This window comes from Cetorhinus maximus, unplaced genomic scaffold (genome assembly GCF_964194155.1).
Source record: "Cetorhinus maximus unplaced genomic scaffold, sCetMax3.hap1.1 HAP1_SCAFFOLD_1213, whole genome shotgun sequence".
Lineage (NCBI taxonomy): Eukaryota > Metazoa > Chordata > Chondrichthyes > Lamniformes > Cetorhinidae > Cetorhinus > Cetorhinus maximus.
Window position 1 is genome coordinate 64,015 of NW_027597155.1, and position 10,669 is coordinate 74,683.

The following is a 10,669-nucleotide window of genomic DNA, read 5'->3' on the forward strand; positions in this document are numbered from 1 at the left end:
GAAGGGGAGGGGGGGGCTGCCTCCGGGAGCTGGAGAATTTTAAAATCAGAAATAAAGCTTTTGAAAACCGGGAAAATATGTCCCCAGGCAGGACTCACTCACCTGAACATAAACATAATAAAAATTATATCCAAACACTTTTATTTTTTAAAATTAATGTTGAAAACCTCATCCCGCCCATGGCTTCCTTTCACAGCCTGGGATGTTTTAGCCGATATAGGAATTACAGCAGTTATAGGGATGACAAAAGCAGAAAAAGAAAGCTTGTGACTTTTCTATGGTTCTCTGGCCTATTCAACCACTGCGGGAATCACTACATGGTCGAATCCTCTCCACATCTGTCAGGTACGTTACCCAGGGGTCCCTGGACCGGATCAGGAACAGCGAGTCACGGTGAAGACTCCCTCCACCCAGCCCGGGCAGGCTGGGGACTTTTAACTATGTTGGCAGATTGGCTAATTCCACACCACCCAGGTTAGAACCCTGGAGCATCTTTAAGGTGGGGCTCATTCCCAACAGGTCCAGCCCTCACACACCGGGTTGAAAGGACGGACACAGATGGGCACTGGATTTTTAAAAAGGGGAAGGAGGAAGTGTGGCATCCGGGAAAGGGGGACATAAACCAGGACAAAGAGGTGGTTTCCATGGTGAGCTCTCATACAGATAAAAGCTTGCAGGGTTCCATCAGCTCTGAGTTATTCAAGGGCCCATCTGCAGCAAGGTAAGGGGCAGAGATGCTTCATTAACAAGCAGGCCCCCTTTGACACAGCCTTATCCCTTTGTGTGGCCGATGACAAGAAAGTAAATTAGTGTGACAAATGGGTGTGACTAACACACACTTTACAACAGGCTGGGCCACACAAGTTGCATCTGTCATTGCTAAAGTAGCCTCATTGGTCACCAAGTACAGGGGGGTTTATTTCCCCCTATGTCCCCCTCCCCCTCCCCCTCCCATCCACCCAACTCATCGCCATCAATATTACCTCCTCGTCTCCTAACTCTTACTCAGCCATAGTTCCACAGATCCAGCAGCAGACACAAACACCAACTCCCATCCACGCTATAGTTCATCCCAGCAACCAGATCATTCCCTTCTACACCCAATACAGCCCTGCACTGACAGGGTGCATGTGTCTTTCCTACATCTTCATTGTCCCTTGATAGTTCACTGTACCTACGCTGGGAGTGTTTGCTGGGGACAGTGTAGAGGGAGCTTTACTCTTAATCTAGCCCCGTGCTATACCTGCCCTGGGAGTGTTTGATGGGACAGTGTAGAGGGAGCTTTACTCTGTATCTAACCCCGTGCTGTCCCTGTCCTGGGAGTGTTTGATGGGGACAGTGTAGAGGGAGCTTTACTCTGTATCTAACCCCGTGCTGTACCTGTCCTGGGAGTGTTTGCTGGGGACAGTGTAGAGGGAGCTTTACTCTTAATCTAGCCCCGTTGCTATACCTGCCCTGGGAGTGTTTGATGGGACAGTGTAGAGGGAGCTTTACTCTGTATCTAACCCCGTGCTGTCCCTGTCCTGGGAGTGTTTGATGGGGACAGTGTAGAGGGAGCTTTACTCTGTATCTAACCCCGTGCTGTACCTGTCCTGGGAGTGTTTGCTGGGGACAGTGTAGAGGGAGCTTTACTCTTAATCTAGCCCCGTTGCTATACCTGCCCTGGGAGTGTTTGATGGGACAGTATAGAGGGAGCTTTACTCTGTATCTAACCTCGTGCTGTACCTGTCCTGGGAGTGTTTGATGGGGACGGTGTACAGGGAGCTTTACTCTGTATCTAACCCCGTGCTGTACCTGCCCTGGGAGTGTTTGATGGGGACGGTGTAGAGAGAGCTTTACTCTGTATCTAACCCCGTGCTGTACCTGTCCTGGGAGTGTTTGATGGGGAAAGTGTCGAGGGAGCTTTACTCTGTATCTAACCCCGTGCTGTACCTGTCCTGGGAGTGTTTGATGGGGACAGTGTAGAGGGAGCTTTACTCTTTATCTAACCCCGTGCTGTCCCTGTCCTGGGAGTGTTTGATGGGGACAGTGTAGAGGGAGCTTTACTCTGTATCTAACCCATGCTGTACCTGTCCTGGGAGTGTTTGATGGGACAGTGTAGAGGGAGCTTTACTCTGTATCTAACCCCGTGCTGTACCTGTCCTGGGAGTGTTTGATGGGGAAAGTGTCGAGGGAGCTTTACTCTGTATCTAACCCCGTGCTGTACCTGTCCTGGGAGTGTTTGATGGGGACAGTGTAGAGGGAGCTTTACTCTTTATCTAACCCCGTGCTGTCCCTGTCCTGGGAGTGTTTGATGGGGACAGTGTAGAGGGAGCTTTACTCTGTATCTAACCCATGCTGTACCTGTCCTGGGAGTGTTTGATGGGACAGTGTAGAGGGAGCTTTACTCTGTATCTAACCCCGTGCTGTACCTGTCCTGGGAGTGTTTGATGGGGACAGTGTAGAGGGAGCTTTACTCTGTATCTAACCCATGCTGTACCTGTCCTGGGAGTGTTTGATGGGGACAGTGTAGAGGGAGCTTTACTCTGTATCTAACACATGCTGTGTGATGTGCCATTTTCAAACTGGTACTCAGCAATGGGGACTGCTGGAAATGACAACAGTTTGTAGATTGTTGTCCAGACCATAGCACTAATGGGCAAAGGAATGCAGGAGGGGGAACAGCAAAGAATAGAAATGCAGGGGGACTGATGGGCATTTCTGTAAACATAATGATGAATCCCGCAAGTTGTGTTGCTTCCCTGGTACCAGGGACAAGGCTAAAACCAGGAGGGTGCAGAATATTCTGCAGGAGAATGGATGTGAGCAAGAAGTTGTGGTACACGTCCATACCAATGTCGTAGAGTGAACAGGTATTGATGTCCTATGGTCATATTTTCAAGAGCTTGGGAGGAGGTTAAAAAAGTAAGATTTCTAAGGTAGCAATCTCTGGATTATTCCCAGTGCCTGGCACGAGTGAGAGTAGAAATTATTATCTGAAAAGGAAGAATATCTAGGGCTACAGGGAGAAAGCACTAGGTGAACTCCTCTTGCAGAGAGCCAGCACAAATATCATGGGCCAAATGGCCTCCTTCTGTGCTGCGAGCATTCTATGATTGTGTGAAATAGGAAGATAAGAATGATCAATGCATGGCCTGAGGCATGGTGCAGGAGGGAGGGCTTCTGATTCTTGGGACATTGGGACCAATTCCAAAGAGATGGGTTGCACTTCAACAGGACTGGGAACAATGTGCCCTTGGCAAGGTTCACTAATGCGGTTGGGCAGGACTTAAAATAAATTGGCAGGGGGATGGTAACCAACCAAAAAAAAAATTAAATAGGGATAAAGTGCATAAAGGAGTGAGAGTTGTGGCTGGTACTAGATAAGGAAGTAGCACCATATTAAGACAGGAGCAGATGAAGAAGGACTATGAGGAATAGAAAGACAGGTTTACAATGCATTGTTGGCTCTAAGGCTGGTGAGGTACAAGCTCAAAGAGCAATGTGGGAATATGATGACTGGCAATAATAGAAACATGACCTAAAAAAGGTGAGGACTGAATGTTTATTATTCAGAGATACAAAGTGTTCAGAAAAGATAGGGAAGGAGAAGAGGACAGCAGTACAGATTCAGGAAGACATTGTATTGTCCGAAAGAGGGCACGTTCTAGAGGCAGCAAAGACGGAATCCATTTGCTGAGAACTGAGAAGCAAAAAAGGTGTAATCAGTTGACTGGGGATATTCTATCGACCTGCAATTAGTGAAAGAAAGAGAGGGAGAGATATAGGAGAAAATCTGCAGAGAAAACACAGAGGTGTGCAAGAGTGGTGACACTGAGGTCGGTAATTACCCAAATATCAATTGGGATGATGTTAGAGTAAAGGCTAACAAGGGGGAGGAATTTGTGAAATGTGTTCAGGAGAACTTTCTTGACCAGAATGTTCTCAGTCCAACTAGGGAGGAGGCATTGCTGGATCTGGTGCTGGGAAATGAGATGGGTCAAGTGGAGTAAGTGCCTGTAGGGGGACGCCTGGGTCAGAGAGATCATTGTACTTTAAAGCTTAGAATAGTAATGGAGGTGAACAAGGAACAATCTAAAGTGGAACTTCGAAATTGGAAAAGGACTCACTTCAAGGGGATGAGAGTGGATCTATCCAGGGTAAATGGAACCAAAGACTAACAGGAAAATCTGTAACACAACAGGTAATCTTTAATAAGGAACCACTTCAGGTACAAGCTCGGTACATTGCTGGAGTCTTCAGGAGCTGAGCGAGGCACAAAGGAGAGAGAGAGAGAGAGAGAGAAAGAGAGAGAGTGAGCAAGAGACTTTTAGGAACAAGGTGGGGCACAAAGCAGAGAGAGAGAGGGAATAAGTTTTTTTTTATTCATTTACGGGATGTGGGCATCACTAGCTAGGTCAGCATTTATTGCCCAACCCTAATTGCCCTTGAGAAGGTGGTGGTGAGCTGCCTTCTTGAACCGCTGCAGTCCATGTAGTGTAGGTACACCCACAGTGCTGTTAGGGAGGGAGTTCCAGGATTTTGACCCAGCGACAGTGAAGGAACGGCTGATATATTTCCAAGTCAGGTTGGTGAGTGACTTGGAGGGGAACTTCCAGGTGGTGGTGTTCCTATCTATCTGCTGCCCTTGTCCTTATAGATGGTAGTGGTCGTGGGTTTGGGAGGTGCTGTCTAAGATGACATGGTGAATTCCTGCAGTACATCTTGTAGATGGTACACACTGCTGCTACTGTGCGTCGGTGGTGGAGGGAGTGAATGTTTGTGGATGTGGTGCCAGTCAAGCAGGCTGTTTTGTTCCGGATGGTGTCAAGCTTCTTGAGTGTTGTAGGAGCTGCACTAATCCAGGCAAGTGGGGAGTATTCCATCGCACTCCTGATTTGAGCCTTGTAGATAGTAGACAGGTTTTAGGGAGTCAGGAGGTGGGTTACTCACCATAGGATTCCTAGCATCTGACCTGCTCTTGTAGCCACAGTATTTATATGGCTAGTCCAGTTCAGTTTCTGGTCAATGGTAACCCCCAAGATGTTGATAGTGGGGGATTCAGTGACGGCAATGCCATTGAATGTCAAGGGGCAATACTTAGATTCTCACTCGTGGGAGATGGTCATTGCCTGGGACTTGTGTAGCGTGAATGTTACTTATCACTGGATATTGTCCAGGTCTTGCTGCATTTGGATATGGACTGCTTCAGTATCTGAGGAGTCACAAATTGAACATTGTGCAATCATCAGCGAACATCCCCAATTCTGACCTTATGATGGAAGGAAATAATGTCTCCAAATTTGCAGATGACACAAAGCTGGGGGTGAGGGTGAGCTGTGAGGAGAATGCAGAGATGCTTCAGTGTGATTTGGACAAGCTGAGTGAGTGGGCAAATGCATGGCAGATGCAGTATAATGTAGATAAATGTGAGGTTATCCATTTTGGTAGCAGAAACAGGAAGGCAGATTATTATCTGAATGGCTATAAATAGAGAGAGGGGAATGTGCAACGAGACCTGGGTGTCCTTGTACACCAGTCGCTGAAGGTAAGCATGTAGGTGCAGCAGGCGGGAAAGAAGGCAAATGGTATGTTGGCATTCATAGCCAGAGGATTCGAGTACAGGAACAGGGATGTCTTGCTGCAATTGTACAGGGCCTTGGTGAGACCACACCTGGAATATTGTGTGCAGTTTTGGTCTCCTTATCTGAGGAAGGATGTTCTTGCTATAGAGGGAGTGCAGCGAAGGTTTACCCGACTGATTCCTGGGATGGCGGGACTGACATATGAGGAGAGATTGAGTCGATTAGGATTATATTTGCTGGAGTTCAGAAGAATGAGGAGGGATCTCAAAGAAACCTATAAAATTCTAACAGGACTAGACAGGGTAGATGCAGGAAGGATGTTCCCGATGGTGGGGGAGTCCAGAACCAGGGGTCACAGTCTGAGGATATGGGGTAGACCATTTAGGACTGAGATGAGGAGAAATTTCTTCACCCAGAGAGTGGTGAGCCTGTGGAATTCGTTACCACAGAAAGTAGTTGAGACCAAAACATTGTATGTTTTCAAGAAGGAGTTAGATAGAGCACTTGGGGCGAAAGGGATCAAAGGGTATGGGGAGAAAGCGGGCCGGCTATTGAGTTGGATGATCAGCCATGATCATAATGAATGGTGTAGCAGGCTTGAAGGGCCGAATGGCCTACTCCTGCTCCTAGTTTCTATGTTTCTATGTTTCTATGAAGGTCATTGATGAAGCAGCTGAAGATGGTTGGGCCAAGGACACTACCTTGAGGAACTCCTGCAGTGATGTCCTGGAGCTGAAATGACTGACCTCCAACAACCACAACCATCTTCCTTTGTGCTAGGTATGACTCCAACCAGCAGATATATTTCCCCCTGATTCCTATTGACACCAGTTTTGCTCGTACTCCTTGATGCCACACTCAGTCAAATGCTGCCTCGATGTCAAGGGCAGTCACTCTCACCTCACCTCGGGAGTTCAGCTCTTTTGTCCATATTTGAACCAAGGTTGTGATGAGGTTAGAAGCTGAGTGGCCCTGGCGGAACTCAAACTGGGCATCAGTGAGCAGATTATTGCTAAGCAAGTGCCACTTTATAGCACTGTTGATGACCCCTTCCATTACTTTACTGATGATCTAGAGTAGACTGATGGGGCGGTAATTGGCCGGGTTGGATTTGTCCTGCTTTTTGTATACAGGACATACCTGGGCAATTTTCCACATAGCCGGGTAGATGCCAGTGTTGTAGCTGTACTGGAACAGCTTTGCTGCCTGAAGGCAGCAGTTCAAGTAGACAAGGTTGTAAAGAAGGCATATGGAATGCTCTCCTTCATTGGCAGAGGTATAGAATATAAAAGTAAGGATATAATGTTGGAATTGTATAAAACACTGGTGAGGCCACAACTGGAGTATTGTGTGCAGTTCTGGTCACCACATTACAGGAAGGACGTAATAGCTCTGGAGAGAGTGCAGAGGAGGTTTACAAGAATGTTGCCAGGGTTAGAAAAGTGTAACTACGAGGAGAGATTGGATAAGTTGGGGTTATTTTCCTTAGAACAAAGAAGGCCGAGAGGTGACTTGATTGAGGTGTACAAAATTATGAGGGGAATAGATAGAATGGACAGGATAAAATTGTTTCCCTTGATGGAGAATTCTAGAACCAGGAGACATAGATTCAAGATAAGTGGCAGAAGGTATAGTGGGTACATGAGGAAGAACTTTTTTATGCAGAGGGTAGTGGGTGTCTGGAATTCGCTGCCCAAGTTGGTGGTAGAGGCAGAAACTCTAAACTCTTTTAAAAAGTACCTGGATCTGCACCTAAAGTGCTGTAAGCTGCAGGGCTATGGGCCGGGTGCAGGAAGGTGGGATTAGAAAGGCCACCTGGGTGTCCTCGGGCTGGCATGGACAAGATGGGCCGAATGGCCTCCTTCCATGCTGTAACTTTTCTATGGTTCTATGGTTCTAAGTTATCCTTTCTAAAGCTCTGGCACAGAATTGCCCCAGATTTGCACTAAGTGCGGTAGCGGGCGGGTAAAACGTTGCAATGGTAGCTTTTCACACCGTATCATCCCAAACCCACCACATTAATTGTGTATTCCCAGGATACACACTGTTTCGATGGCGGGCGGGCTCCGGATTTGCCTGTCACGCCATCACCTCGCCGCTTCATCACGCCAGGCGCCATATTTAAAGTACAGCCGTGCTCAGTGCTTCCAGCCCAGGACAGCAGCAAAGATGACATGGCCCCGAAGGGCAAGAAGACTGCAGCCCTCGAGCACCTTTTGGACACCGTGGAGGCCCCGCTGTGATGTCCTCTACACTGGCCACAGGAGGAGCAGCTACATTACCACTCTGGCTCGGTAGGCGATGGCAGTGGTGGTCAGTGCCAACACTGCACAGAAGAGGTTGGCCATCCAATGCAGAGAGAGGTTGAAAGATCTCATCTGTGCCGCCATGGTAAGGTAACCATCTCATCACTCTAAACTCACACACTCACGAGCCCATCACACATTCACTGGCATCTCACTCACTGCCAGCTCAAGGGACATCACCACTCACTCTCTCTCACACACACCCTCACATCTCCATCTGGCCTCATCTCCCCTGGAGGCTGCCTCCTCAGCCCTCATCCTCTTGAGGCCGCTTGCACAGATCAACATGTGCCCCCCACACACACCCTGGAATACCCCCTTCCCAGTACAGCCCTCACCCCGCAGCCTCTTCCCCTGCCCGAGGCCACTTCTCCCCCTCCCCCCAAGCAAAACCTTGCCCTGCAGCCATTGAAAAGCCGCCCACATATGGCTGACCTGGTAGGTAGAGACCTACCCCTGAGCCCCCCTCAAAGCGATGTGAAGCCTGGCGCTGATGACTGCGAGTGCTGCAGGCAGGATAGGCAAACAAACCTCAAAGGCCTGAGGGAGGTGCAGCCGCCAGGTGCACGTCGCTGTTGTGCTCTTGTGAAACACGTCGACGTGTTTTCCCGTTGCGTGGGAGAACGATCCACGGGATGAGTCCGGGGGGCTGGCTTTATAATGATGTATTACAATGAAGTTCCCGACATCCGATGGCGGGGAACATGGCCCCGCCATTGGCAGGCAGAGCGGACGATCGCAAACTGGTTTCACAACGTTGTGAAACCGGTCTTTGGCCTTCTCACCAGATTGTCCACTCACGCCGCCGAACACACCTGACGCCAGCGGACACGGAAAATCCCGGCCCTGGTCAGACCACAACGAGAATATTGCATCCAGTTCTGGTCACTCCACTTTAGGGTCCTTGAGGGGGGTACAGAGGAAATTTACCAGAATGGTTCCAGGGGCGAGGGAATTTAGCTACAAGGTTGGGTTGGAGAAGCTGAGGTTGTTCTCCTTGGGGCAAAGGGGGTTGAGGGGGGATTTGATAGAGGTGTACAGGGTTATGACAGGTTTAGATAAGGTAAGAAAAGCTGATGGTAAAAGGATGAGGGGACACAGATTTGAGGTTTTGGCCAAAGAGATGCAGGGGATATGTGAGGAGGAACTCTTTACACAATAAGTGATAATGACCTGGAACACTCTGTCTACGAGGGTGGGGGAAGTGGAGACGATGATTGATTTCAAAAGGAAATTGGATGGGTGCTTGAAGGAAATAAATTTGCAGGGCTACGGGTATAGAGCAGAGGAACAGGGCTGATTAGACTGCTCTACAGAGAGCCAGCATGGATTTGATGGGCCAAACAGCCTCCTTCTGAGCAGTAATGACTTTATTCGGTGAATTTTACACTTCTCCGCGGCGGATGGGATTCCGACCCGGAATTGCGTGGTTTCCGACTCCTGCCCCCACTTTTAAAGACGCCAAATGAAGCGGCCAATTAATGACCGCCCAGTGGGAAGCCACACAACTACCTTGAGGGGGGGTGTGGGGGGAGCGGTGAGGCTTCAGGGTGGGATGTCCAGGGCGAGAGGGGGCAGGCCATGAACTGAAGGTGGTGACAGCCACCCAGTTAAAGACGCTCTAGCACAGGTTTCTGGTAGCTGCATCATTGATAGTGATTTACAGACCGAAGTTTTGACCCGGAAGAATGTGAAATCCTTTGAACGATTGGAGCAGCAGCAAGTAAGAGCTTGGTTTGGAAGGCTGGTGACTGTTGTGCCACCACTCTCTCATTCGGGACTCTTGCCAGGGAGGAAAGGACATTTGAGCCCATTCTCCTTCTGAAAAACAGGTGTTTAAAATAAGGCTTGATTTTTATCCTTCAACACTCTTTGTCCCTCCACAGAGGCTGGTGATATGGCGGAGGGACGAGCTGTTGAGGGGCCCAATCCAAAGATGGTTTGATGATGACTCCCTGCAAGACCTCCTCCAGGCCGTGAGTGATCGGCGGGGGGGTCCTCATACCTACTGATGGGAAGCAGACAGCAGATCCAGCAGAACAAAGCAGCCTGGATGGAGGTCACAGAGGAGGTCAGCAGCCATGGGGTCATCCAAAGGACTTGGTTACAGTGCTGTAAGAGGCTGAATGACCTCTTATGATTTGTAAGGTTGAGTGTGCAACCATTTCGGAAATGGGCCTATATGGATGAATGTGAGGGTGTGAACTGTGTCAAGTGTGTTAATTTCAAGAGGTAAGTCATGGCAGGAGAGCTCAAAGCCATGGTGTGCTCCTCCTGCTCTATGTGGGAAGCTGGGAACATTTACAGTGCCCAGGCCCAGCATGTTTGCGGGAAGTGTCTCCAGCTGCAGCTCCTGGAAGCCCGGGTTTCGGAGCTGGAGCGGCAGCTAGGGACACTGTGGAGCATCCACGAGGCGGAGAGTATCGTGGATAGCACGTATAGAGAGGTGGCTAAGAGTCCACAGGCAGGAAGGGAATGGGTGACCACCAGGCAGAGCAAGAGGACTAGGCAGGGAGTGCAGGAATCTCCTGTGGTGATTCCCCTGCAAAACAGATATACCGCTTTGGACACTGTTGGGGGGAATGGCCTCTCAGGGGAAAGCAGCAACAGCCAAATTCATTGCACCACAGTTGGCTCTGCTGCACAGTGGAGGAGTAAAAAGTGTGGGAATGCAATAGTTATAGGGGATTCAATTATAAGGGGAATAGATAGACGCAAACGAGACTCCAGGATGGTATGTTTTCTCCCTGTGCTAGGGTCAAGGATGTCTCAGAGCGGCTAGAGGACATTCTGAAGGAG